This window comes from Trichosurus vulpecula, chromosome 6, assembly GCF_011100635.1.
Source record: "Trichosurus vulpecula isolate mTriVul1 chromosome 6, mTriVul1.pri, whole genome shotgun sequence".
Taxonomy (NCBI): Eukaryota; Metazoa; Chordata; class Mammalia; order Diprotodontia; family Phalangeridae; genus Trichosurus; species Trichosurus vulpecula.
The window spans coordinates 190776340-190802758 of record NC_050578.1 but is presented as its reverse complement, the minus strand read 5'-3'; the positions used below and the strand labels follow the sequence as shown (position 1 = coordinate 190802758).

Sequence of the window (26419 nt, the reverse complement as noted above, 5' to 3'; positions counted from 1 at the left end):
TCTTCCTCCTTCTCCTCCCATGGGGAGGGGGGAGATAAACAAAACCCTTGTAACAAATATGCATAATCAAACAAAACAAATTCACACTGTAGGCATATCCAAAAACACATCTCATTCTGCATTCTGAGTACAGCACCTGTCTGTTAGGAGGTAGATAGTCCCCTGGAATCATGGTCCGTGATTACATTTTTGTGTGTCAAACAACTAGAAACTAAGGGTAATACACACCAGCAGGGGAATGGCTGATTATGGCATGTGAATGTAATATAATACTATTTTGCTGTTAGAAGTGATAAAACTTGTGAAGTTTTGCACGATCTCATGCAGAATGAGGTGAGCAGGACTAGTACAATTTATACAATAACAACAATAATTTAAAGACAAATAACTTCAAAACACTTAAAAACTCTATTTTAAAGCAAGATTAATTATTATTAGTAATAATTATCACTATCATTATTATTTTGGAGTCAGAGGACCTATGCGTTCAAATCTTGAATCAGTTAATTACTAATTGGATGATTTTGGATTACGCACCCTATTTATTGGACCTCTTATGGTCCTCCCCTTACAAAATGAGGGGGTTGGAGTAGATAACTTTTAAGGTCCATTTGTCACTGTGGCTTCAAGGAGAATGGTATTAACCTCCTTTCACAACAAAATACTCATTGGTTAGAGATGTATCTTGTTACCCAGAACATCCCTCACGGTCTTGCAAGAGTGACTTTAGGAGTGAAGAGAACTCAAGGATTGCTTATTTAAATGTAAATAAAAGGGTAACCCAAGGTGGACTAATGGAAGGGGATCAGGCAAGGAGCTAGAGGAAAATAGAAGAGAAGCAGGCAAAGGCCTAGGAGAGGAGCAGAAAGAATAGGATTTCTACTGACCTGAGTTTTGGAAATTATCTGGCATATCAAAGAAACTGGGGAAAAAATCCGAACCTGGCATTTCTGACTATCAGATACTTCAATTTGAAGTCTATTGTGTTACATTTTAAAATTTCATTTATTTCTGCTATAAAACAGAGTCTGCTTCCAGAGGGAAAGTGTTTATTTTTGCCTTCTGAATAATTTCCTGCAGAGGGAAATGACTGTGTTTATTGGGGGATGGAGAGATTGAGGAAAGGGGAAAGTTCAAGATCGGTTTTATTATAAGGCACATTTTGAAAAGCTTGTAAATACATCATAAAGCCCTCTTGTTTCCTGGGTCCTCTGATTCTGGATACCAAAGCTCTAATTATTAACATAAACCCTTGAAGGCCCAGTCTCCACCTGGATGGGCTATCTTGTTTTTATCTATGATCTTTCTCTCTCCTTATTAGGTTAAAAAAGCCTTTGGCTGCTTTCTAATGAGATGAAACCAGGTTTTTGTAGTCTTGGTCACCCTCAATTGCCTCAAGGTAGAAAGAAGAAAGTTCAATGGGAGGTAAAAGGGGAAAAAAAATAAACAAGCCTACTCTAAGCCTGACAGAGCTAAGTTACTTGTTATACTACCACCTATAGCTGGCATGATCATTACAATTTTTTGCAGGGGGAGGGGAGAGATCACAACCCTATATTAGCTTTCCTTCAGGGAATGCGTCTTAACTTGATGTTATGCCTCTCTGCTGTGATCTCTGAACATTAACAAATCTTCTGCCAAGCAGCCGGTATTGATGTATATCCAATACTCTGACATTGTCAGTTTGCTGCAGTTGGCCAGAGGTGTTCCCGTCAGCGTTGGCTTTGAGCTGCCAGCCTGCATCCTCCTGCCAACTGGTGGGAGCACACTTATGCGAACCATGTGACTGATTCCCTAGAAGAGGGATTGAGAGGGAGCTGAAGGGTCCTGTCCCAGCTCCAGCTTCCAGGCTGTCCCCTCCCTCTATAGCACTGCCACTACTGTGGATATGGTTTGACTTGAAAGGTATTGCATATGCTCTGATCTGGTTGGTACACCCTATGAAACTAACAGTTAGAAAGTTCCTTGGGGTTAACAAGAAATCTTCCTTCCACACAGAATCTTTTCCCAGTTTGCTTCCCCAGGGCTAATGACTAAGATACACCTTTCACAGACTTCAGACATCCCTGGTGAGCTGAACTTGGAGTTAGTCAGCTGGCTGGTCATACAGACGCACGCAAATGGGGAAATGGCTAAAGAACAGTGACTGACGTTTCTGTCCCGCTTTAAAGTTTCAAAGCTCTTTTTGAACTTCAGAATAACCCTGGGAAGTAGATTTTGAAGGTATGGTTATTCCTCACCTTGGGGACCAGACTTGTGATTTCATTGGCATAGAGAATTCTGGAAAGAACTCTGGGTTTGAAATGAGAGGTTCAAGATTCAAATCCTACCTCTCTCATGTACTATGCAAGTGACCTTGGACAAGTGACCTCATGTGTCGTGACTTGGTTTTCTCGGGCTCTAAGTATATAATATCCCTGAGAATACGCTCTCTGCCTTTGCAGAGCATCACCTGTTCTATCTATCACTTAAAGTCTTGGAGAACCGATGACAACTGCAAAGAGGTCAGCGTTGAATGAGCATACAGGTAAACAGTTAAGTGGAAAGGAGTCAGTTGTGCAAATTTTGTCCTTTTATGAAGCACCTACTATGTTCCATGCACTTTGATTTTCATAAGATCTTCTCTCTGTTGGAGCTCATCGACCTGGTGCTGTGAAGATCATTTTTGGAATGACATCAATGCTTGTTTTCCTGGTGTTCCTTTTCTATGTTTTAGAGAGATGATAATTATGGTGTGATAACTACATTACATATCTGGGATATTGGTAAAGTACTTTGTGAAACTTTTCTTCCAGAGAATTAGGAAATTGTCCTTGGAATAACAGGCACTGTAACATAATAGAAACTAACCATAGACATGGAGGTACGGCAGTGCAGAGGAAAGAGTACTTAACTCTGAGTCAGGGGACCTGAGTCTGAATTCAGGCCCTGTTTTTGTCTACCTGTGTGACTCTAGGTAAGTCACCGACTTCCTCTGGGCCTCAATTTCCTCATCGAAAAAATAAGGGACTGAACTGGGTGGCCATTAATTTTCTTTTTGCTCTAGATCTCTGACCTTATGAAATGTGAGGTCTAGGATCTAATTTCAGCTCTGCTATAATACACTAACTTTTTAATTTTGGAGAGATCAGTTTACCTTAGCCTCAATTTTCTCGTATCTAAAATGAGGAAGTTGAACCAGAATCTACATGATTTCTAAGGCCTTCCCTAGTTCTTATTACCATAATCTAATTGTCTTAAACAGGTACAAAACCTTTTTAGTTTAATGTAACCAAATTATCCATTTTATATATTGTTACACTCTCTATATCTTGTTTGGTCATAAATTCTTCCCTTATTCTAAGATTTGACAGGTAAAATTTGATGCTCCTCTAATTTGCTCATGCTCACCTTTTATATCTAAATCATATACCCATTTTGACCTTATCTTGACATACAATGTGAGATGTTACTCTGTACCTGATTAGTTCCAAACTGCTATAGCTAGCATTTCTAGTACAATATTGAATAATAGTGGTGATAATTGGCATCCTCATTTCACCCCTGATCTTATTGGGAAAGCTTGTAGCTCATCCCTTTTGACTCTCCCAATCTGCCCTCCCTCATATCAGTTCCCTCCTTCTCTCATCCCCTTTCCCTACTACTTCCCTGTGGGGCAAGATAGATTTCTATACCTGAGTATGTATGTTATTTCCTCTGAGCCAATTCAGATGAGAGTAAGATCCAATTCTTGCCAACCTTCCCATCTTCTCCACTGTAAAAGCTCTTCCATTTGTGCTTCTTTGTGTGTGAGATAACTTACCCCACTCTACTCCCAAAACCATAATGCTTGCTGATGTTTAAATAGATTTTGTTGCTGTTCAATTGCTTCAGTCATGTACAATTCTTCATGTCTTCATTTGGGGTTTTCTTCTTTCTTTTTAAAAATCAAATTAACCAATGGTTTATCTATTTTTTTAAAAATAAAACCAATCAGATCTTGGTTTTTTTATTATTTCAATGGTTTTGTTACTCTCAGGTTCATGAATCTTTCCTTAGAGCTTCAGAATTTCCAATTTGGTGCTTAATTGGAGATTTTTAATTTATTCTTTTCTTGTTCTTTTAGTTGAATGCCAAATTCATTGATCTGCTCTTTTTCTATTCATATGTTTAGTATTGATATTACTTTATTGTCTTGGTACCGTTTAGCAAAATGTAGTTTCCCTGGATCTATTTTTGCTTTCTCTTTGTCTGAGATCATGATTACAATGTCTGCTTTTTTTCTTTTTTACTTTAGCTGAAGCAGAATAGATTCTGCTCCATCCCCTTACCTTTATTCTGTGTGTGTGTGTGTGTGTGTGTGTGTGCGCATGCATGCGTATGCTTCAAGTGAGTTTCTTGTAAACAATATATTGTAGGAATCTGGTTTTTAATTCATCCTGCTATTTGCTTCCATTTTATGGGTGGGCTAATTCCATTCACATTCATAGTTATGATTATTAACTCTGTATTTCCTTTCATCTCATTTTTCCCCGTTTATTCTTCTCTCTCTCCACCTCACCCTGTCGCTCCTCAAAAGTTTGTTTTGCTTCCTACCACTGCCTCTGTCAATCTGTCTTCTTTTCTACTATTGCTCCCCTTCCCTACTACTTCCATGTGGGACAAGATAGATTTCTATACCCAACTGTCTATGTATGTTATTCCCTTGTTGAGCCAATTCAGATGAGAGTAAAATCCAAGCGTTTCTTGCTAACCCTCCCATCTTCTCCACTGCAAAAGATCTTCCATTTGTGCCTCTTTTTTGGGTGAGATAATTTACCCCATTTTGCTTCTGCATTTCCCTTCCTCCTATCCACTCCTCTTTTTCACCCCTTAGTTTTATTGTTTTGAAATTATCGCAACAGAGTCAACTAATGCCTGTGCCTTCTGTCTATGTATACTCCTTCTAAATGCCCCATATCATCCTCCCATACAAGAATGGGAACAATTTAATCTCATTGAATCACTTATGATCTCTCTTTCATGTTAACCTCTTTATGCTTCTCTTCAGTCTTGTAATTGCAAGTCAAATTTTCTGTTTATCTCTGGTCTTTTCATCAAGACTTCTTGAAAGTCCTCTATTTCATTCAATGTCAGTATTTTCACCTGATGGATTTTACTCAGTTTTGCTGTGTAGCTTATTCTTGGTTGTAATCCTAGTTCCTTTGTCTTCTGGAATATCATATTCTAAGCCCTCCGATCCTTTAATGTAGAAGCTGCTAAATCTTGTGCTTTCCTGACTGTGACTTCATGATATTTGAATTGTTTCTTTATGGCTGATTGTAATATTTTCTCCTTGACCTGGGGGGTCTGGAATTCAGCTGTCATATTCCTGGGAGCTTTTATTTTGGTATTGCTTTCAGGAAGTGATTAGTGGATTTTTTAATTTCTACTCTACCCTCGGATTCTAGGACATCAGGGCAATTTTTCTTGACAATTTTTTGAAAGATGATGCCTATTCTTTCTTTCTTTTATTTTTTTTTTGATCATGACTTTTAGGTAGTCTAATAATTCTTAAATTGTATTTCCTCCATCTATTTTTGAGTTCAGTTGCTTTTGTAATATATTTCACATTTTCTTCTATTTTTCCCATTCTCTTGACTTTATTTTATTATTTCTTAATGTTTCATGAATTTATTGGCTTCCACTTGCCAAAATCTAATTTTTAAGGAGTTTTTTCACTTTTTTTTTAGTTTTCAACAATCACTTCATAAGAGTTTGAATTCCAAAATTTATCCGCAACTCTTCCCTCCTCCCACTCCAAGATGGTGTGTAATTTGATATAGGCTCTCTATATACATTCATACTGAACCTGTTTTCACATTAGTCATATGGTAAAAAAGAATTAGAACCAATGGGATAAACCATAAGAAAGAAGAAATAAACAAACAAAAAAGAGAGAGCAAATAATTTGCTTCAGTCTGCATTCAGACTCCATAGTTGTTTTTCTGGGTGTAGACAATATTTTCCATTATGAGTCCTTTGGAATTGTCTTGGATCCTTGCATTGCTAAGAAAGAATTTTTTTTGTGAGATTTTGTACCTGTTTTTCCATTTGATCAATTCTACTTCATTTCTTCAGTAAAGTTTTGTACTTCTTTTACCAAGCTATTGACTCTGTTTTCATAATTTTCTTACGTTGGTCTCATTTCTTTCCTCAATTTTTCCTCTGTCTCTCATAATAGATTTTTAAACCCTTTTTGAGCTCTTCTAAGAATTCTTTTTGGGGGACAGCTGGGCAAGATGGCAGCTGGAAAGCAGGGACTTGCATGAGCTCCCCACCAGGTCCCTCCAAAAACCTATAAAAATGGCTCTGAACCAATTCTAGAACTGCAGAACCCACAAAAATAGCAGAGGAAAGCAGGGATCCAGTCCAGGACAGCCTGGGTGGTCGCTGGATGAGGTCTATCACACACAGAGCAGAGGGGAGTGGAGCCCAGTGCAGGCGGTGGCAGGACCAAGCAGACCAGGAGCCCGGCGGATCAGGCCCTAGCGCCCTGAATCAGTGAGCTGTGGCAGTTACCAGACTTCTCAACCCACAAACACCAAAGACAACAGAGAAGGTTAGTGGGAAAAGCTGTGGGAGACAGAGTGAAAAGAGTTTGCAGTTTGGCCACTGCCCCGGGGGCAGCAGGGGGAGGTGCAGCTACAGAAATAGAGCTGCAGTTGCTTCTACCCCAGGCCCACCTGGTGGGAGGAATTAAGTGGCGGATCAGAGCAGGAGTGCAGAGCCTGCTTAAGATTTGCATCAGGTCCAGGTTGGCAGTTCTTGAGGAAGGAGGAATGCTGGTGTGCCAGAGCTGGCTGTATAGAAATAGCTCTGAAATCAAGGGCACATCCCCTTAAGCTTGGAACAAAGTACTCTTTATTCTACAAGCCTGCTGAAAAACTCAAGGGTCAAGTAAGTTAGCTGGGAATATGGCCAGGCAGCGAAAACGCACTCAGATTCGGTCTCAGACTTTGGAATCTTTCTTTGGTGACAAAGAAGACCAAAACATACAGCAAGAAGTCAACAAAGTCAAAGAGCCTACATCAAAAAGCCTCCAAGAAAAACATGAACTGGTCTCAGGCCATGGAAGAGCTCAAAAAGGATTTGGAAAAGCAAGTTAGAGAAGTAAAGGAAAAATTGGGATGAGAAATGAGAATGATGTGAGAAAACCATGAAAAACAAGTCAATGACTTGCTAAAGGAGACCCAAAAAAATACTGAAAAATACACTGAAGAAAACAACACCTTAAAAAATAGACTAACTCAAATGGCAAAAGAGCTCCAAAAAGCCAATGAGGAGAAGAATGCCTTGAAAGGCAGAATTACCCAAATGGAAAAGGAGGTCCAAAAGACCACTGAAGAAAATACTACCTTAAAAATGAGATTGGAGCAAGTGGAAGCTAGTGACTTTATGAGAAATCAGGATATTATCAAACAGAACCAAAGGAATGAAAAAGTGGAAGACAATGTGAAATATCTCATTGGAAAAACCACTGACCTGGAAAATAGATCCAGGATAGATAATTTAGAAATTATTGGACTACCTGAAAGCCACGATCAACAAAAGAGCCTAGATATCATCTTTCAAGAAATTATCAAGGAGAACTGCCCTGATATTCTAGAGCCAGAGGGCAAAATAGAAATTGAAAGAATCCACTGATCTGATCGCTTCCTCAAAAAGATCCCAAAAAGAAAACTCCTAGGAATATTGTTGCCAAATTCCAGAGCTCCCAGGTCAAGGAGAAAATACTGCAAGCAGTCAGAAAGAAACAATTTGAGTATTGTGGAAAAACAACCAGGATAGCACAGGATCTAGCAGCTTCCACATTGAGGGATCAAAGGGCTTGGAATACGATATTCTGGAGGTGAATGGAGCTAGGATTAAAACCAAGAATCACCCACCCAGCAAAACTGAGTATCATGCTCCAAGGCAAAATATGGATTTTCAACAAAATAGAGGACTTTCAAGCTTTCTCAGTGAAAAGACCAGAGCTGAATAGAAAATTTGACTTTCAAACACAAGAATCAAGAGAAGCATGAAAAGGTAAACAAGAAAGAGAAATCCTAAGGGACTTACTAAAGTGGAACTGTTTTGTTTACATTCCTACATGGAAGGATGATGTGTGTGATTCATGAGACCTCAGTATCATAGTAGCTGAAAGGAATATGCATATATATACATAATGTGTATGTATATATACACGTATGTGTGTGTCAATGTATGTATATATGTAGGGGTGTGTATATATATGTATATTTATATGTATATGTGTATATATATACAGACAGAGGGCACAGGGTGAGTTGAATATGAAGGGATGATATTTAAAAAAATAAAATCAAATTAAGGGATAAGGGATAAGAGAGGAATATATTGAGAGAGGGAGAAAGGGAGAGATAGAATGGGGTAAATTATCTCACATAAAAGTGGTAAGAAAAAGTGGTTCTGTAGGAAAGGAAGAGAGGGCAGGTGAGGAAGAATGAGTAAATCTTACTCTCATTGGATTTGACCTGAGGAGGGAATACCATACACACTCAGTTGGGTATCTTACCCCACAGGAAAGAAGGAGGAAGAAGATATAAAAGGGCGACCATAGAAGGGAGGGCAGATGGGGGAGGAAGTAATCAAAAACAAACACTCAAAAAGGGACAGGGTCAAGGGAGAAAATTCAATAAAGAGGGATAGGTTAGGAAGGAGCAAAACAGTTAATCTTTCACAACATGAGTATTGTGGAAGGGTTTTACATAATGATACACATGTGGCCTTGAATTGCTTGCCTTCTTACGGAGGGTGGGTGGGGAGGCAAGAGGGGAGAGAATTTGGAACTCAAAGTTTTAAAAACAGACGTTCAAAAACAAAAAAAAAAAGTTTTTGCATGCAACTAGGAAATAAGATACACAGGCAATGGGGCATAGAAATTTATCTTGCCCTACAAGAGAAGAAGGGAAAGGGGGATGGGAGGGGAAGTGGGGTGACAGAAGGGAGGGCTGACTGGGGAATGGGGCAATCAGAATATACGCCATCTTGGAGTGGGCAGGAGGGTAGAAATGGGGAGAAAATTTGTAATTCAAACTCTTGTGAAAATCAATGCTGAAAACTAAATATATTAAATAAATAAAATAAAATAAAAATGAAGAATAAAAAAAAAAGAAAAGGGAAAAAAAAGAATTCTTTTTGGGCCTGTGACTAATTCACATTTTTATTTGAAGATTTACATGTAGTTGTTTTGACTTTGTTGTCTTCTGAATTTGTTGCTTGATCATCCTTCTCACCATAGTAAGTTTCTATGGTCAGATTATTTTTTTTTTGCTTGTGTGCATATTTTTCTAGCCTATTTCTTGATTTATACTTTTGTTTTAAAATTGGACTCTTCTCCTGGAGTAGAGATTGCACTGTCTCACACTTCAGGTTTCTGAGCTGCTGTTTTCAGAGCTAGTTCTGGAGAGTCTGTAAGTTTTCAGTTTTTCTAAGGTGGTATGATCTAAGGAGAGATGTGGTCACTGCTCTCCTTGCCTATGCTCTGGTCCATGAAAGATCACAAGCACTCTTATTCACTATTGAACTGTGATGAGGGCTCTTGTTCTTCTATATTTGAAAGTCTTTTTACTTCTTTTGACCCTGGAATTATGACTTGGGTTCTTGCTAGTTCTCCTTTCGTCTTGGACCTGAGACCAGGGTTCCTGCTTCCCTGTTAGTGACCACAATTACTCTTCTCTGCCCTAGATCTTTGTCTAGGGTCTCTGTTCCCTTGCTGCCACAATCACTAGTGTGTAATTGTTCCTCCTCACCCTGGGATTGTGAGCCAGAAATGTGTATGAGCAATACAACAAAGTCCTGTTCCCAGTGCCAGCAAAATGTCCCCTATAGTCTCCTTCTGACCAGTTGTCTGACCCCATTACCATCTGTTAGCTGAGACGTTTCAAATTGTGCTGCCAATGCAGCTGCCCCCAAGGACTGTTTCTGGCTTGCCAGGGCATGGCCTGTGCTCTAGGCCTGACGAGTACCACAGTGAGACTGACCTTTCCTGCCTATTTCCTAAGTTGTCTTAGGCTGGAAAATCGTTTCACTCCAAACTTTTGTTGTTTCTGCCATTCAGATTTTGACATGAGGTCTTATTTTAAACATTATACACGATTACAGACACACAGTATCTGTAAGGACTAACTTTGATAGACTTGGCTCTTCTCATCAATGCAAGGTTCAAAGACAGCTCCAAAAGACTCATGATGGAAAAAGGTATGCACATCCAGAGAAAGAATTGTAGAGTCTGAATGCAGCTTGAGGCAAACTATTTGCTCTCTTTTTTTCTTTTCTTTCCTTCTTTTTTTGGTTTCATTTCTTCTTTCTCATGATTCATTTCATTGGTTATAACTCATCCTTACAATTGGACTATTATGTAAATAAGTACAGTGCGAAGGTATATGTAGCACCTGTATGGGATTACATGCCGTCTTGGGGAGCAGGGGGGAGGAGAGGTAGTAAGAGAAAATTTGGAACTCAAAAACTTGTGGACCTGAGTGTTGTAAACTAAAAGTAAAAAATAAATTAATAAAAAACATTATTTGGAGCAGAATTTGGAAAAGCTCACATAAATCCCTGCCTTCACTCTACCTTCTTGGTTCCATCCTCACTCAACCACTTTGTAACAGATTTCATATAGTACATCATAGCTTTCTCCATTTCTTTCTACCGTAGACTATAACTATCATGAAGGCAGGGAATGTGTCCTATCTTAACTTAATCACATCTTTTTTATCACTTAGCACAAAGCTATGTAAATATCAGGGACCGTAATAATGTTTTATTGAGAGAGAAGGCTTTAGGAATTAGAAGAAACTCAATAGCCTGAATACCTTAGATTCATGGAACCAAAGACCTGAAGAGTGGAACAGAACCCCTACCTAGTTCAATCCACATGTGAAAAATACAATATAACATTAGTCCTACCTATGTGAGAAATGGTCATCCAGCTTTTGCTTGATGACCTCCAATGAAAGGTAAACCACTACACCCCAAGCCAGCCCCTTCTGCTTCTGGATAGCTCTTGTTGTTAGGAGGTTTGTCCTGACATCCAAGTAGAATTTACCTGAGGTTTCTGGGGTAAAGGAAGCTGTCAGAACTTGACCTCTGACAAGCTACATTGGTTCGAGAATGAGTATGATTCTAAGGCTTTCCCATTCCTTTTTTTTTTTTTAAGGAAGAATACTGCTTCTGCTTTCTGGTGTTGCCTATTGTCGAGCGCTGTAAATGAGACAATACCAAGAACCCACCTCTAGTACCAGTGTTCTTTGTTCATTTATGAATAACCCAAGTGTAAATAATAAAAGTTGAAATCTGTTTCTAAGTTATATAGAAATAGTCTAAGACCAGTTTTCCAAGAAATTTCTGTCTTCCCTAATAGCACTCAAAGTAAAGGGTTACATAAAATATCCCTAAATTGGTTTTGGCTTTATACATAAACTATTTTGGTTAATTCTGTTTTTGCCAGAAGACTCTAAATGTATCTAAATGTCTTTTTTTCAATATAGGTAGTGTTATTTTTTCAGATGAAGCAAAACATTTTCTACAGGAAGGGCGCTTTATTAAATCAACCCCATGCTGCTCTCAGAGTTGCAGAATATTTTATCTAAATGTCTTTTGCACTTAGAATTTCTTGATTGTTTGTCCTTGAAGTAGTTCTAGACATAGCAAACATTTAAATAACATGGAAATTTAGTTAAGCTTATATGTGAGAAAACATAGCCAATGTCTCTGACCTTCACAGGCTACAAAAACAGATTTAGCTCAATTCTTCCTCCTGTGGTGGGTGGGGATCAAGTTCTCACAACATGTGGTATATGGAGAATCATAGCGTATCAGAATTAGATAGAACAATCCAGCTCAACCTGAAATAGAAATCTCTTTTGTAATATCTCTGACAAATGGGCATTCAGCATCTTTTTGGACAACTACAATGATTAGGAATGCACTATTTCATAAGATAGTCACTTGTCTGCACTCTACCACACATCTAGGAGCATTTTTATGAGAGTCTGTGTGCATAGTTGGTCTTCTTTTGACTAAAATACTATTTAAATGTCAGTTTCTTTGGTTAGTTTGTGGCATTTGGGATTTTTTTTTACTAGTCACTTCCATCAAATCATATCAAAATGTCCAGTTGAAAAGTGAAAAGTTAATTTTTCACTAAAAATATAATTATTTGCAAAATAGCTTTTGCCTAATGGTTATTTGACTCAATTTAATTTAATCATTTTCAAGTGGAATTTAGTCAAACAGACTAGTGTTGGTAGACACAATTAAAATTGAACAAGGCTGATTTTTAGATGATTTTTTGTTTTTATTTTGTTTCTGTGGCCCCAAAGCCAAGTTTTTGATTATGGGCCTCTCTGAATTTGTGTAAGCTGGTCCTCACATGACAGATATGACCAGGTTCATTCTCAAAGACTTTCCAACTTGGTAGGATCTACCACAGCTGGTACTCTGATGGCATAACCTTCTAGAACCCAAGGCTACTTCCTTACCATAAGGAGGTAAAGGAGGAGAATTTTATTGAGTACTCACAATATAAGTACTGAATAAGTATTTGGTAAATGAATGAATGAATGATATTGTGTGCTCTCTTTGTCCAAAGATGTTTTTAGGAGGCATGTGATTGCAATTCTTTTAACAAGAGTGGTAACAGATTTTACACTGAGCATGGCATGATAGAAAGAGTGCTAGACTTTGGGTCAGAAAACTTGGACCCTACCATGAGCCGACTATGTGACTTTAGGCAAGTCACTTAACTTCTCTGGATCTAAGTTTTCTTACCTGAAAGATTGAACTAGATGATTTCTATGTATTTTTTCCTGCTTTGTCATTCCATCATGACCTTCTTGGGACTAACAGGTTCATAGTTAGAAGTTGAGGGGTGAGAGGAAAGGGCATGGTATGGAGCCATGGATATGATAAAATGAACAAGCTTGTGCGAATAGAATCCCCAAACTTAGTCTCTCACGCACCATGTTTTAAGTAAACATTTACTTTTTTTCTGGTATTCAAAGTTGGTCCCTGAGACATCAAATATGAATCATGGTATTTGACCAATAAATTGAACGGACAGGGGATCATAAAAGCAAAATCATGAACCTCTGACATCTGGAAGAATGAAGCTCATTGCTGTGCAGTTAATTCTGTAGAAATACAATAGTGGTGCCCCTCTTTCCACCTTTCCCTGTGCCTCCAGGAAGCAAAGATTCTGGAATTCCAAAACAGCTTCTAAAGGGGCCCATGCTCTGTACTTCGTTCCTTCTGTGAGAAGAGTCTTGGTAAAGAGCATGTAATGTAGTCATCTTCAATTAAAATCACATTTTCAAAACTCATGCCGTTTTGAACTTTTTGTTTGTTTCTTATTTTAAATCAACACTAGAATTACATCACCATAATTAGAAAAAAGAATAGATGGGCACATTTGTTAGGTTTGTCTACCAACAAAGACTGAAGTGAGTTAATATTTTTTAAAATACCAAAGAAAGCTCTTATGAATGTTGTTCTTCTTGCTGCTGTTTTTCAGGCTATCCCTTTGGTAAGGTTATGATTTTATTCCCAAGATTCTAGTATTGCTACAAGCACCTTTGGAACTCCTTTTTGGGAATGACCTTAGGAGCAGAGTATCTTACAACATGACACTTATACATTAGTAGTCTTAGTAAGAATGGCAAGGAGATTTTTCCCTTGTGGATAGAGGGAAGGAGAAGATGGAGATTATATAGAGATTTAAGGAATGGAGTCAGTGAGATAATGGAGTTCATGTTGGAGACCCAATTTGCCTTTCTCCATGTGCTTTCTTGACCCAGAATGACCTCTCTCCCTGGGAAGACCTAAACTCAAATGCTGCCTTTTCTAAGAAACCTTCCCTTATCTGACTGTCAACTCCCTTTTTGGCCTTCAAATAGCAGTTTATTTTCTCATTCTCTAACACGCTTAACATTAATTATGATTTTAGTATACAAATGCATACACATATGTTTATATATACGTAAACAATGTATACATGTATATGTATAAGTATACACACAAAGACATGCATATATCTATACATATATGTATGTACATATAGATATCGGGACTGTACCTGTGATTCATTGGTATTGGCTTAGAAAACCTCCTGGCCAAAGGACTCCTTCAGCCAACCCAAGTTATTACCTTCTCTGCAAATTATAGTCTTGAGAGTTGTTAAGAGTCCACTGGGTGTGTGTCAAAGGTGGGTCTTGAGTTTGAGTCTTGCTAGTTTGGGGGCCAATTCTCAACTCAATACTGCTGCTTCTGAAGATTAGCCTTCTTCTTGTCGTTGGTAGTAATGGTAATAGTTAAGGAAGTCTTTCACCAGGAGCTTTCTATATCACTAATGAAACAGGACCAAAAAAATAAGTATTTGAATATATGAAAAAAATTCCCATCTTTCAAGAAACTTATTTTATTCTAGAAATATTGTTTACATTTGATAGAGTTTGCAGTCTCATGGAGGATGAAGATTAGGAGTATGTCATAGCCAAATTGTATGTTTCCTTCATATGTCTAGCATGATATTCTGAACATAGTGGGTATCTAATAATTTTTTATCATTATTTTTCTGACCTGAAACAATATTAATTTCCTTGATTAGGATGACTTTTTGCAATTTCTGAAGGCCATATTCCAGCTTAAACTGATGAAGGTTTCCTACTATTTAATTTAATTAAAAAATATTTAAGCCCCTACTACTTAGAAGGCACAAAATTAAATGCTAAATGTACTTTCCTTAAGTACTTCAACCCTCTGTTTTTGTTGGTTTAGGTAATCATTCCTCTGATGCAGACTGTAATCCATCTTCAGTTCAGAGATAGTCCTTTATAGTTACTGTGGTTAGAAAATTCATAATCCTGTAGCCAGCCTAATAACAAGCCTTCAAACTAAGACTAGCCCTTAGACTATATGTAAACAATTGGTTCTTTAGCCTGTGTGCACAGCCTTTGTAAAAGACTCCCACAGTCTGGCTTCATCCTTTCTCTTGTCAAAGACTTTGAGAACATATTCTACAACGAGACATCAGAGTAGAACTGATCATGATGGTGGTGGGGGTTTTAATGTCTGGATTAAAAAATAAATAAGATAGAATGGTATCTACCTTCATTCAATTTATCACCTACTAGACACAACCTGTATATGTGTTTTTATATAGCTATATAGATATATCATATAGATATAAAACATGTGCCTATTTTATATACACACGCATGTATAATACATATACCTATACATATGTATGTATAAATACAGATAATTTAATGTATACATATATAATTGGTGCAGTCAGATGGACCTGGGGCAGGAAAACTTGAATTCAAATTCAGCTTTAGACAATTAGGAGCTGGTGACCCTGGATAGTTATCCTCAGTTTCTTCACCTTTAAAGTGGGGATAATAATACTACCTACTTCTTAGGGTTGTCAAGAGGATAAAATTAGTCTGTAAAGAGCTTAGCACACTGCCTGGACTATAGTAAGATTTTAATAAATGCATATTTTTTCTTTAATGTAAAATGAGATTAGAACAGATATATTTCAAGGTCCCTACCTGCTCTAATACTACAGTTAGACCTGTGCCTTAGGAAGATTATTTCAGCAGCTGTATGGAAGACTTATTAGAGAAGGGGGGGAGGGGTGGGAACTGTAAGCAGAAAAAAAATATTAGGAGGCTATTACAATCATCAAGAAAAGAGGTGATTAATGCCTACATTATGGTGAAAGCCAAGTGAGTAGAGAAAAAAAAAAGTTCCTTTCAGCTCCAGCCTTCTCTGGCTCTATTAGACAGAGACCCTGAACACTATTTGTTTAATGAGCAGATAGTTCTTCATGAAGTGGGAAACAGAAAGGGACATATGGAAGCCTACAGGACCAGTATTGTATAAAGCAAGCTGGATTTATACATGTAGGGATTGTATGACTTCATAGGAACATAGAACTAGAGCTGGAAGAAACCTTAGAGGCCATCTAGTCTAACTCCCTTTATTTACAGATGAGGAAACAAGTTCACAAAGGTTGACTTGCCCAGGGTCACGCAGCTAGTCAAAGAGAAAAACCTACATTTGAAATTGAGCCTTCTCTCCCACACTGTACATGAATACCAAAGTATGTAGTTTTGTTTTGTTTTGTTTTGTTTTGTTTTGCAGAATTATGTATCAAAATGACTGCATTTGAAGGGAACAACAGTAATTTGGATGCTTATGTTCTGGTATGCATATTTAAAAAAAAATCAGTCACAATGCTTTATTGTCCACTTTGTTTTAGTCACGGAGTTTTGTTCTCCTCTTTGTTCTGAGGAGGATCCTGTCAGAATCACTTGTGTCTTTTTCTCATGAATTGTCATAACAATCAGATTCCTCTTGGCTAAACCTGTCTTAGTAATCACCAATAATATTCAGGTCTTTTCTGAAGAAAAGTGATTTTGGGTCTCCAAATGTAGACTGGGTCATTCTAGTAGTAAACATTTTGTCATTCTGCAGGTTTGGGGGATGAGGACATCTACAATTAATCCACAATCCCAGTTAACAGAGAGTTTCAAAGCAAGCAAAAACAACAAGTTTCCAAAGAATCTTGGCTTTGCCACTTGATCTATGTCTGTCCGTTGATAAATTACTTAACCTCTTTGGAACTCAATTTGCTCATCTTTTCAATGGAGGTTGGTGGAGAGTATTAGGCTATATGACCTTAGTCTAATGCCCCATTTAGCTTTAAACATAAAATCCCATGAAATTATAGATTCAAATGCAATATGGAGTATGTTTCCACTTTTTTTTAAATGAGGATTCAGAAGGTACTCAAGAACTTATGCAGATCCAAGGGGTATGTGATTAGGAACATCAAGTATAATTTAAATATTGATATTTGGAGATATCAGTTAATAGAGACCTCTGATTGAGGAAATACTGGTGGAAAAGAAAAGAAAAAAACCCTCTTTTTTAGTAAAATAGATCATAGCAAATTAATTAGTGACAGTTACATTACTTGACAGCTGCCAGGATTTAAAATTTCCATCTTAGATCATATGTACATCTTGTATATTATTCATGAGCCTCTAGTTCAGAATTTCTATAGAAAGAGGCAGAAACAAAGACTGGAGGATTTTGTATAAGCCATTAGAAGAAAAAAATGTACATAATACAGTTTGCAAAACCTTGATTGAAACAGACTTACTGGTGGAGCCAGGATTTTTGTTTATTGTAAAAGTTCACATTTTTACTATATTAATGTCTTCTCAAAAAAATTCAGACTAAGGAGAATTAACTGACCTTGTGTGATTGGGTATCTATTTTTGTAAGTCCCAGAAGAAGAAAACAATTATATTTGTCAGTTTTTGTTACTGTCTTGAAAAGATCTGGGGCAGTATGTTTCTATCTTTCCCTTTCTCTCTCCCCTATCATGTGAAAATGGAATCAACAAGGATACATCCCAAGCACACAGCAAAGGCATCTATCACTTACAAGGAGAACATCACTCCCCAATAGGTCATTCAATATTAAAAATGAATGACCATATTGGTGTCACTTGGTAATGAACTACCTAAGTTGAAGGATATTGATGAAGGTACACAATGACAAGATATAATACAATGCATTACTTATGTTTCAAAAGGCACTTAATTAGTGCAAGATGTAGGAATGACTGCTGCCAGTATTTTAGATACTCTTTGGATGCGTATCACTGAAAGAATTAATGGGCTGTGTATTTCAGCTGAAACTCCTTAAATTTGTTAGTATAGCACCCCATCTGGGTTATTACTTTAACTTATACTTACTTCCAGGTTGGGTCCCAAGACTGTGGCTTCTACCATAGTTGCTAGGGTATTAAATCTATATATCCTTTTATATCCTTTAAAACTACAACTTAGGATCCCCATAAGTGTTCTTCCCCACAATAATCATCCGGTGGACTCAATTTGCTCTTAGCAAAGACATTTACCCAATATCATGACAAGAAGATTATACCCCATCTTCAGGTACATTGGGTCCACCCTCACATAAACACTCACAATGTCTGTGGGGAGATTGGACAAAAATGTAGTTCACTGGTAATGAATCACAGATGTAAGAAATGCGCATGTCTAAGGCAACTTACAAATCCAGAAGTATTGGACCTCCATGTCCTTTCTCTTTTCATGGAATGTTCACTGGTTGGCATCTGTGCTTGTTAGCTGGTCCAGCTGAGTATGCTCCTCACACTTCGTGGTGTCTTTATTGAATAAGTCACTGTGCTGGATTCATTGGGCTTTCTGCTTATTGGGCAGATGTCTTTGTGACCTCATTTAGGATTTTCTTGGCAGAGATACTGAAGTGGTTTGCCATTTCCTTCTCCAGATCATTTTATAGACAAGGAAACTGAGGCAAACAGGGTTAAGTGACTTGCCCAGGGTCTCATAGCTAGTAAATGTGTAAGGCTGGATTTGAACTCAGGAAGATGAGTCTTCCTGATTCCAGGCTGGGTGCTCTATCCACTGTACCATCCAGCTGGGGTACTGAGATGCTATTTCAGAAAAATCAGAGAGATTCCCTTAGCCTAGGATTTGTGGAATCCTGTCCAGTCCTGCTCCATCAGGAGTTTGCTAGCTACAAGGCAGTAAGCAGGAGAGCTGATACTTGGTTCTTCCTTTCAACAACTATTTCTTTCACACGGGTAGATCTACTTACCCTAATCCGTGGGAACTATCCAGTCCATTTTCCAAATCTTCATCTCTGCAGGCTTGGCCATAATCAAGCAATGACCATTTACCCAGTATTTTTTAAAAAGCTCTGAATTTCAGAGTTCATGGGTTTAAAAGCAAACCAAGACAAATAAACAAAAAACTTGAAGGTTCTTCCAATGGTCTACTCAAATAAATGGCTAGGGAAAATTATAAGGGAAATCTATGCAGGGGTAGGGCTGGAGTACTCATTGTCTCTGCGGGCCATTCATTTCCAGACAAGTTACCGAAAGCCTCATTTCCTTTAAAAGGTGTATGAAGACCTGCTCATTTGTGAAAGAGGCCTATCCTCTAAAAAGCACACATATAATCATAATAATGAATAGTATAGTGATAGTAATAATAGCTAGCGTTATATATTACTTTAATGTTTTCAAAGTACTTTTCAAATATTATCCCATTTTCTCTTCATAACAATCCTGGGAGGTAGGTGCTGTTTTTATTCTCCTCCCCCTCCTTTTTTTTTACAGATGTGGAAACTGAGGCAGAAAGAGGTTAAATGGCTTGCTCAGGACCACACAACTAGTAGATGTCTGAGACTGGATTTGGACTCAGATCTTCCTGACTCATATTCTGGTACTTTATCTGCTGCAGAATTTAACTGCCACTATTTGCATTGAGCTACTTGCATCTTACGGCTTAGAAATTTGTTAAAGTAAAGGAGATATGTCACATTGGGGATTTAGAACCAGGTCTTATTTATCCAACTAACTGGGCAATTGAAAAGGTTCCCTATTCCGAGGAATGATAATAATCACTGACAGTTTCATTTCTGGTTTTATATACATTACTTCATGTGAGGCTCAAAATCACCCTGAAATGTAGGTAGAACAGGAATTACAACCCCTATTTTTTTTGGATATACAGTTTTATTTATAGAAAACAAAACACCTATATTGATGAGATGGACACAATATTATTCATTATAATAATATTTACAGATTGGAGATATTTGCCTTGGAAAACAGAGGACAGCTTTATTTTTACAAACAAAATGAAACACACATGCAAAGACAAATGTTGACAAGTGTTTAACTATAAAAAATGACCATTCTTGATACAAAACCCCTGGATATGTTTGGCTGGAACATCTTAATTTGACTATATGGGTCATTAAAACATAGATAATTCAATGTCATTTTCAGTTAGAACAGACTAACATTTTAGAGAGCAAATCTATTTTGTTTTCATCCAGTTTTTTGACATGTAATATCAAGTATTCTGGTTTCCACTTGGGGAATATATTATTACAATCCTGCAGTGATTCAGCTTTTGGCCTTACAAATGTCTAGGAATCCACCAAACCCTGAAGATTCTGAAGAGCCGATCGGTTTCAAGATCGTTATGGAAAAGTGGCTTCTTGGCTGTTAATTCAGCAAATATTGTGCCTATATTCCAAATGTCTTTGTTGTTCAGTCGTTTCAGTTGTGTCTGACTCTTCATAACCCCATTTCAGGTATTCTTGGCAAAGATACCGGATTAGTTTGCCATTTCCTTTTCCATTCCAAATGTCTATTGGCATGGAATATCTAGCAGACCTTAGCAATACCTGCAGAGATGTGTACCACAGTATTGCCTCCTCATGCGTACATACCCTTATAGGTATTCAAAAGGCCTGTGTAAGTCCAAAGTCAGTCAGATTCACTACTCCTTTAACATCTATTAACAGATTTTGAGGTTTCAAAACTCTATGAAGATCTCTTCATGAGTGACAAAAGATTTTGGTACCCTTAAATACTTGGTACAAATAATTTTTAACAAGTTAAGATCTGCCTATGGGACAAGAGGGATAGAATCTGAGTATTTTTTGAGATCCATGGAAAGGAATTCAGAAATGAGATACAGTCTTGCAAGAAGAGTATATCTTGAAGACTGATTGTGTTGGGTGATGAAGTTCTTTCAATAGAGAAATTTCTCCTCTTACAGTACTTAGAATACCTTCCTCACTTTCTAATTTCATTTTCTTTGTGGCTACCATCTGACTTACAGCTTTATATCTATCTACAAATATATATATATATACATATATGTATATGCACACATATATGTATACACACAGGCACACACACGTACACACACACATACTATAAGTACCTTCTCTCAGTTTTCTATATTTTTGTGTAGTCATCCATAGCTATTCAATATACTAGAGATGATGATGAGGCTGAGGCCAAAGGGATAGTAGCAGTCAAAGCAGCAGCAGCTTATGGGGACAGTGGCAGTGGGAGATTCTCATCTGCATTTGCTGTGGCAGATGTCTATTTACTTATTTTATAAAGGCGGAAATGAATGCTCAAAGAAATTAAATGTGTTGTTTGTGGTTACACAGCTAGGAACTGTCAGAGGCAGGATTTGACTGGGGATTTTCTGAATCCAAGTCTAGCTTTCTACCCATTACCTTGTGCTGAACCCTAAACTAACAGGAAAGATAGATTATTGCAGTTGACAGGAAAGAATATGAACAATAGTCTAAGAAACTTTGGAGAAAATTACTGATAATTCTGAGTCAGATGAACGGATGGAAAGCAAGTCATGATGTGGTCATGGTAGTTTACATAGAGACATCTATAATTTCCTGTGAATAACTAAGACTTAGAAAAACCACCTTTGTTTTAGTCTACCCTCTTTGTTTCATGATTCCTTGGCTGCTACATAGAGCAATCAAGTTCATGGTTGTGGGGTCAACAATGTTGATGCTACTGCTGTGCCCTAGGGTTTGGCCATGTGATATAAAAGCTGAGATCTCAAAGTTGGTTGATGGCGACTATGATGATAATGATAATGTAGTATTGTACTTCTAAAGAGTGAAAAAAACAACAACACTTTTTTTTAAATAGAAAGGGGTTCGTCAGATGACACTGATCAATCAAGCCCCACTTTCCCCCTTCCCCCAATCCACTTGATGAACTTTCAGGAAGTAAAGGTAGGTAAAAACCAATGAGATGTAAGGGTGACTGTCTCAGACTTTGAGTGGTCTGTAAGCATGTAAATTTATAAGTTATACCCTGAAGGGTGAACCCTTCAATCTCACTATCTCCTTTTCTTGTCCCTTATGGCTCCAGAGCATTTCCTTGCCTGTTCCAACCTCTATGAGCGTCCAATCTATTTTGCTTACTCTCTCTGGTCATCTACACACCTGTATCTCTAGAGCAGCTGCCTTGCCTGAGCCTGCCTGCATGAGCAGTCATTCCAGGATCCCTATTTGGCCACTCCTGAGCAGGGATTGCCTTATCTCTGTCCTGGCACCATCTGAGCTTCCCCTCTCTCCTTTCCAGCCACACACAGTTGCCTAATGCCCTTGGATAGAAGTGTCAAACATGTGGCCTATGTAGTTCATTATTTTCTGAAGTGGAATCTGAACCAGATTAAAATGCAATTATGAAATATTTAACAAAATACAATAAGAATAGACAATACATTTTAAAACTCAGTCAATTGCAGTCTGTGGGGATCCTTTTGTATGGACTATTGACCCCATTTCTATTTGACACCACTGCCCCAGCACATGAACCCTTAGGGACAATGACAGACTATCTGAACTTATTCCTTAAGGATTATCATATTTTCATTTTTCATACTCTTCCCTATTCTAATAAGTCTGAACCTTTGGCTGCCATTATTTATTCAAACCCATTTTCTGTTCCCCAATCTCCACTCCCTTATTTACATCCCCTTTACTTGGGGGTAGATACACCTTATATAATGTCCCACTCTACAGCTACTAACCCCTTTCACTATTATACTTCAGAGGAAAAAAAAAACTAGCTTTCATCTTAGATCTTTTCCAAACTTGCTCCCTGTGTCTTGCATTCATTGAGGCCTGGTTTCCCCTTGATGACATAGCTTCCTGGGCCATGCTTTCTAGTACTGGTTGCACTTTCACTCATACCCTGGTCTATTTTCATGATGAGGGAGATGATACGCCCCTTGCTCCTCATTTCTACTTCTAGGCTCTCTTTTTGCCACTCTCATTCTCCTCCTCCAAAATTCATTAAATTAATATTTATCAGTCAATCAAGATTCTGGTGGTTGTTGTTTATAGGATACTCTCCTTCTTTCTTCAAAGAATTCAATGCCTGGCTCACAGTCTTTCTATCCTCCCCTACTTCTGCCCTTATACTAGGGAACTTAAACACACATACACATATATACACATGTATGTATGTATATATGTATATGTATGTATATGCACACACATATATATATTAGAGATAGATAGCTACAGCAATATAGATATAAATAGATACTTAGATAGACAGATAGATAGCCTAATATACCCTACCCTCCTAATTTCTCAACTTACTCTTTTCCTATGACCTACTCCTACATCTCACTGCAGCTGTACACAGAGACAGTCATACCCTCGATCTGTCATCACTCACAAGTGTTCTACATCCATGTTCAGGGACACTGAATTTCCTTTATCTGATCATATTCAGTTGTCATTCCATCTCTTCCTCTGACTCACAACCCCTGTAGCTTTTCACTTATTTTTAAATAAAATTCTCTCTCTTTGGTCAGGGTTTGAATAGAGTTTAAGGATATCCCAGTATTTGAAGTTCCATATTGTGTGTGTGTGTGTGTGTGTGTGTGTGTGTGTGTGTGTGTGTGTAGAAATCTTATGATGACAGAATGAAGGCAAGGACTTTGCTAAATTGAGTAGGATTGGATTTCTAAAAGGCTGTTCTGCCCACCTCTCTTCTTCATGTAATCATCAGACATAAGCATGTCGCTTTACCGGGAAAGAGACGACAGCAGTGTAATCTCACTGTTTCCTTAGGCTCCAATTTTAAAAATTCAAGTTGCACCAGAGAAGAAAACTGTATTATTTCCCCATCACAAAGAGACAATTCAACCTGTTGCTGCTAATGGTTCTGAGGCCTTTAAAGGATTGTTTTATGTCACAGAAAGCCTTGATGCATTTGCTTGGTGTCTGATAAGCCAGGATTGCTGATTGAACCTTAATTGCATTCTTTCCATGTGAATACATCTATTGACAGAATGACCTCCATATCTACAGCTTGAACTGGATGGTATGATTTCAGTTGCTGCTTACCCATATCAGCACAAACTCAAAATGCAAGCCATATTGCTGCGTACGCATCTCATTCCTGCTTGGAGGCTCAAATCCAATCTGCTTGACAGTTAAAATTAGCAGGACAAGGTCAACTGTTAAGGATGAAACTGGCTCTGAGTAGAAGCCCTTCAGAGTCTTTGTTTGCTTGTCAGATGGACTGCAGTGTCAGCTTGAATACCATCAATATGAGAATGCAAAGTATGGCTGGAGGAATTAGAAAGTGTGCATTTGAGCAGTGATCAAACAAAGCATGGGGGGATCTTCAAAACAGGTTTGAGCTAATGTATGGGAAACTTTCAATTTTTACAGCAAGGAGGGCAGACCCTTAGGAGAGTCTGAAAGCACAAATGCCTTTCCCAAAATATTAATGTAGGTTGATTCAAGAACTGGCGGTCCCAGAGGGGAGATGGTCAGCCTGTAATGTATGTTTTTTAAATATCACTTCTACTTACTCAGCTGTTGTGAATATTTCAGGAATATGGAGAATTCAACAAATCCTTAATGCATTGACCCAGATGCTAAGCCTCACAATTTTTTCTGGACCCTAATATTTCAGGGTTTCAGAATTTGACCTGATTTGCATGCTGCTGCCACAAATAAAAGGGCTCCCCCCATCCCAATGGCATCAACTATGTCCAGGCACAGCATGGAAATCTAGCTTATGAATCAAAGCAAGGGAAATTAGTTTTGCCACATAGCTCACTCCATCCAGAAATCTTTTCTCAATATCACTTGTTGTGACATTTCCACTAATCATTTCTATTAGTTTTAAAATACAGAAAAATACTTGACATCTAAACCTAATCCCCTCTTTTTTCCACCTTCATATGTAGCCATATATAACTTTCAAAGATCCCTAGTGGCTCCTTGCTGCTAAAGCATATTTTTTAACATCAGTATTCTCCACATGATGTTAGATAGCTGTGGATCATGGAACACCAAAAATTTTGAAGATTCAAAAGTGAGGAGAGCCCAAAGGGCAACAGAAAGGTGGGCGTTGGCATGTTGCTTCATATTACCAATGGTACCTTGCAAATAGGGAGTGGCATAATATAGAGATAACACGAAGGTCGTGTTGGAACAGAAGAAGAGGTGAGCCAGTCAAGAAAGGATATAGGCTAACAGTTGGGTACTAGATTCCATGAATTGTTAAAAGACTACTGAGGAAGTCTCAGTGGATCGGATTGATCCTCCAATCAGGGATATATGGAAGGTCACAGGCAGGCAAGAATAACATCGGATGACAAGGCACAACTGTGTTGTGATTTGAACAAATACAATGCATAAAGCAATTCTGATCTCAAAGCTCTCATCTTCCTTTCTAAATGCTGGGTGTTCAGAAAATCTTGTTATAGGTTCAAGTTTTAGTATCTTCACAAGTATAAATTCTATAAATTTATAAAAATGTCACTTGAAAGTTTATATCATTTTCTTGTACATTTAATTAGTTTTTATAAATTTTGAATAATAATTTTTTAATTTTAATAAGAAGGGAAAGCCTGTCATTATGTATTGCATAGTTTCTGGATGATTCTTTCTCAACCCATTTATCTGATCTATCTCCTTTAGACTTCTTCTTGTGTAGACATGTCAAAACTGCCATGTATTTACCAATACCTCATCCTTTGAATGATTTTAAAACTAGAATTTCAAATGTAATCCTTTTCAGTCTCTGGGCAGCTACTGATAAAAATTTTTACAAAGCTCAAAAATCAACTGGAGTGATGTATGACAAAAGATGGTGGATACATTGAATTTTACTAAAAACATACCAGTCTTTTAGACATTTAAATAATTAACCTTTCTAATGTTGTTGATTTTTTCTCTGGCAATTTTATAAAGTTATCTCTGAAGTTCTAAAAGCTTAAAACTGCCCTAAGACTTTTGGAACATGATATGTTCCTCTACTCTCTTTTATTCATTACAACAAAGAATTAAAGATATTCCATCACATTCCTTGGTTCCCATAACATGGTATTATTTCTTTCATGATATCTTGGAAGCTTAACACTGAGAAGTTCTTAAATCAAGTGACAGAAAGAGAAGAAGGCAGAACCAGGAAAATAACATACACAGCAATGACTGCAATACAAAGCAAGAAACACAACTAAAACAGAATGTTGTGAAATTATAATTGTGATGATCCCTCCAAAATAGATATGAGAAGATATAACTCACATCTATTTGCACAGGTGGGGAAGTATTGGTGTAGAACACTGTGTATAGTATTAGACTTGGTTGATGTGTGTAATCTTGATGAATTTTTTTTACTTCCTCCTATTATTCTTTCTTATAAAATAACTCTCTGGGAGCATATGGGAGGATGTGTATTTTGGGAAGTATAGGTGTTATAAAAATAAAATATATCAATCTTTTTTAAAAAAGTCAATATCTCCTTTCTTTAATAATGGAGGAAGAATAATATATTTTAAAACTAATAATAAATACTTAATTTATATAAAACTTTATAACTACAATTGTTATTGTTCAGTCATTTCAGTTGTGGCCAACTTTATTATAGCATTTGGTATTTTCTTGGCAAAGATATTGGAATGTTTTTTTTTCCATTTTCTTCTCCAGC

The 26419-nt window shown here is 37.5% G+C and overlaps 1 pseudogene; it reads right to left on the bottom strand.

Moving 5' to 3' along the window:
- Positions 1-1593: 1593 nt before the first annotated feature.
- Positions 1594-20739, bottom strand: LOC118854869 (annotated as a pseudogene).
- Between the last annotated feature and the right edge of the window lie 5680 nt (positions 20740-26419).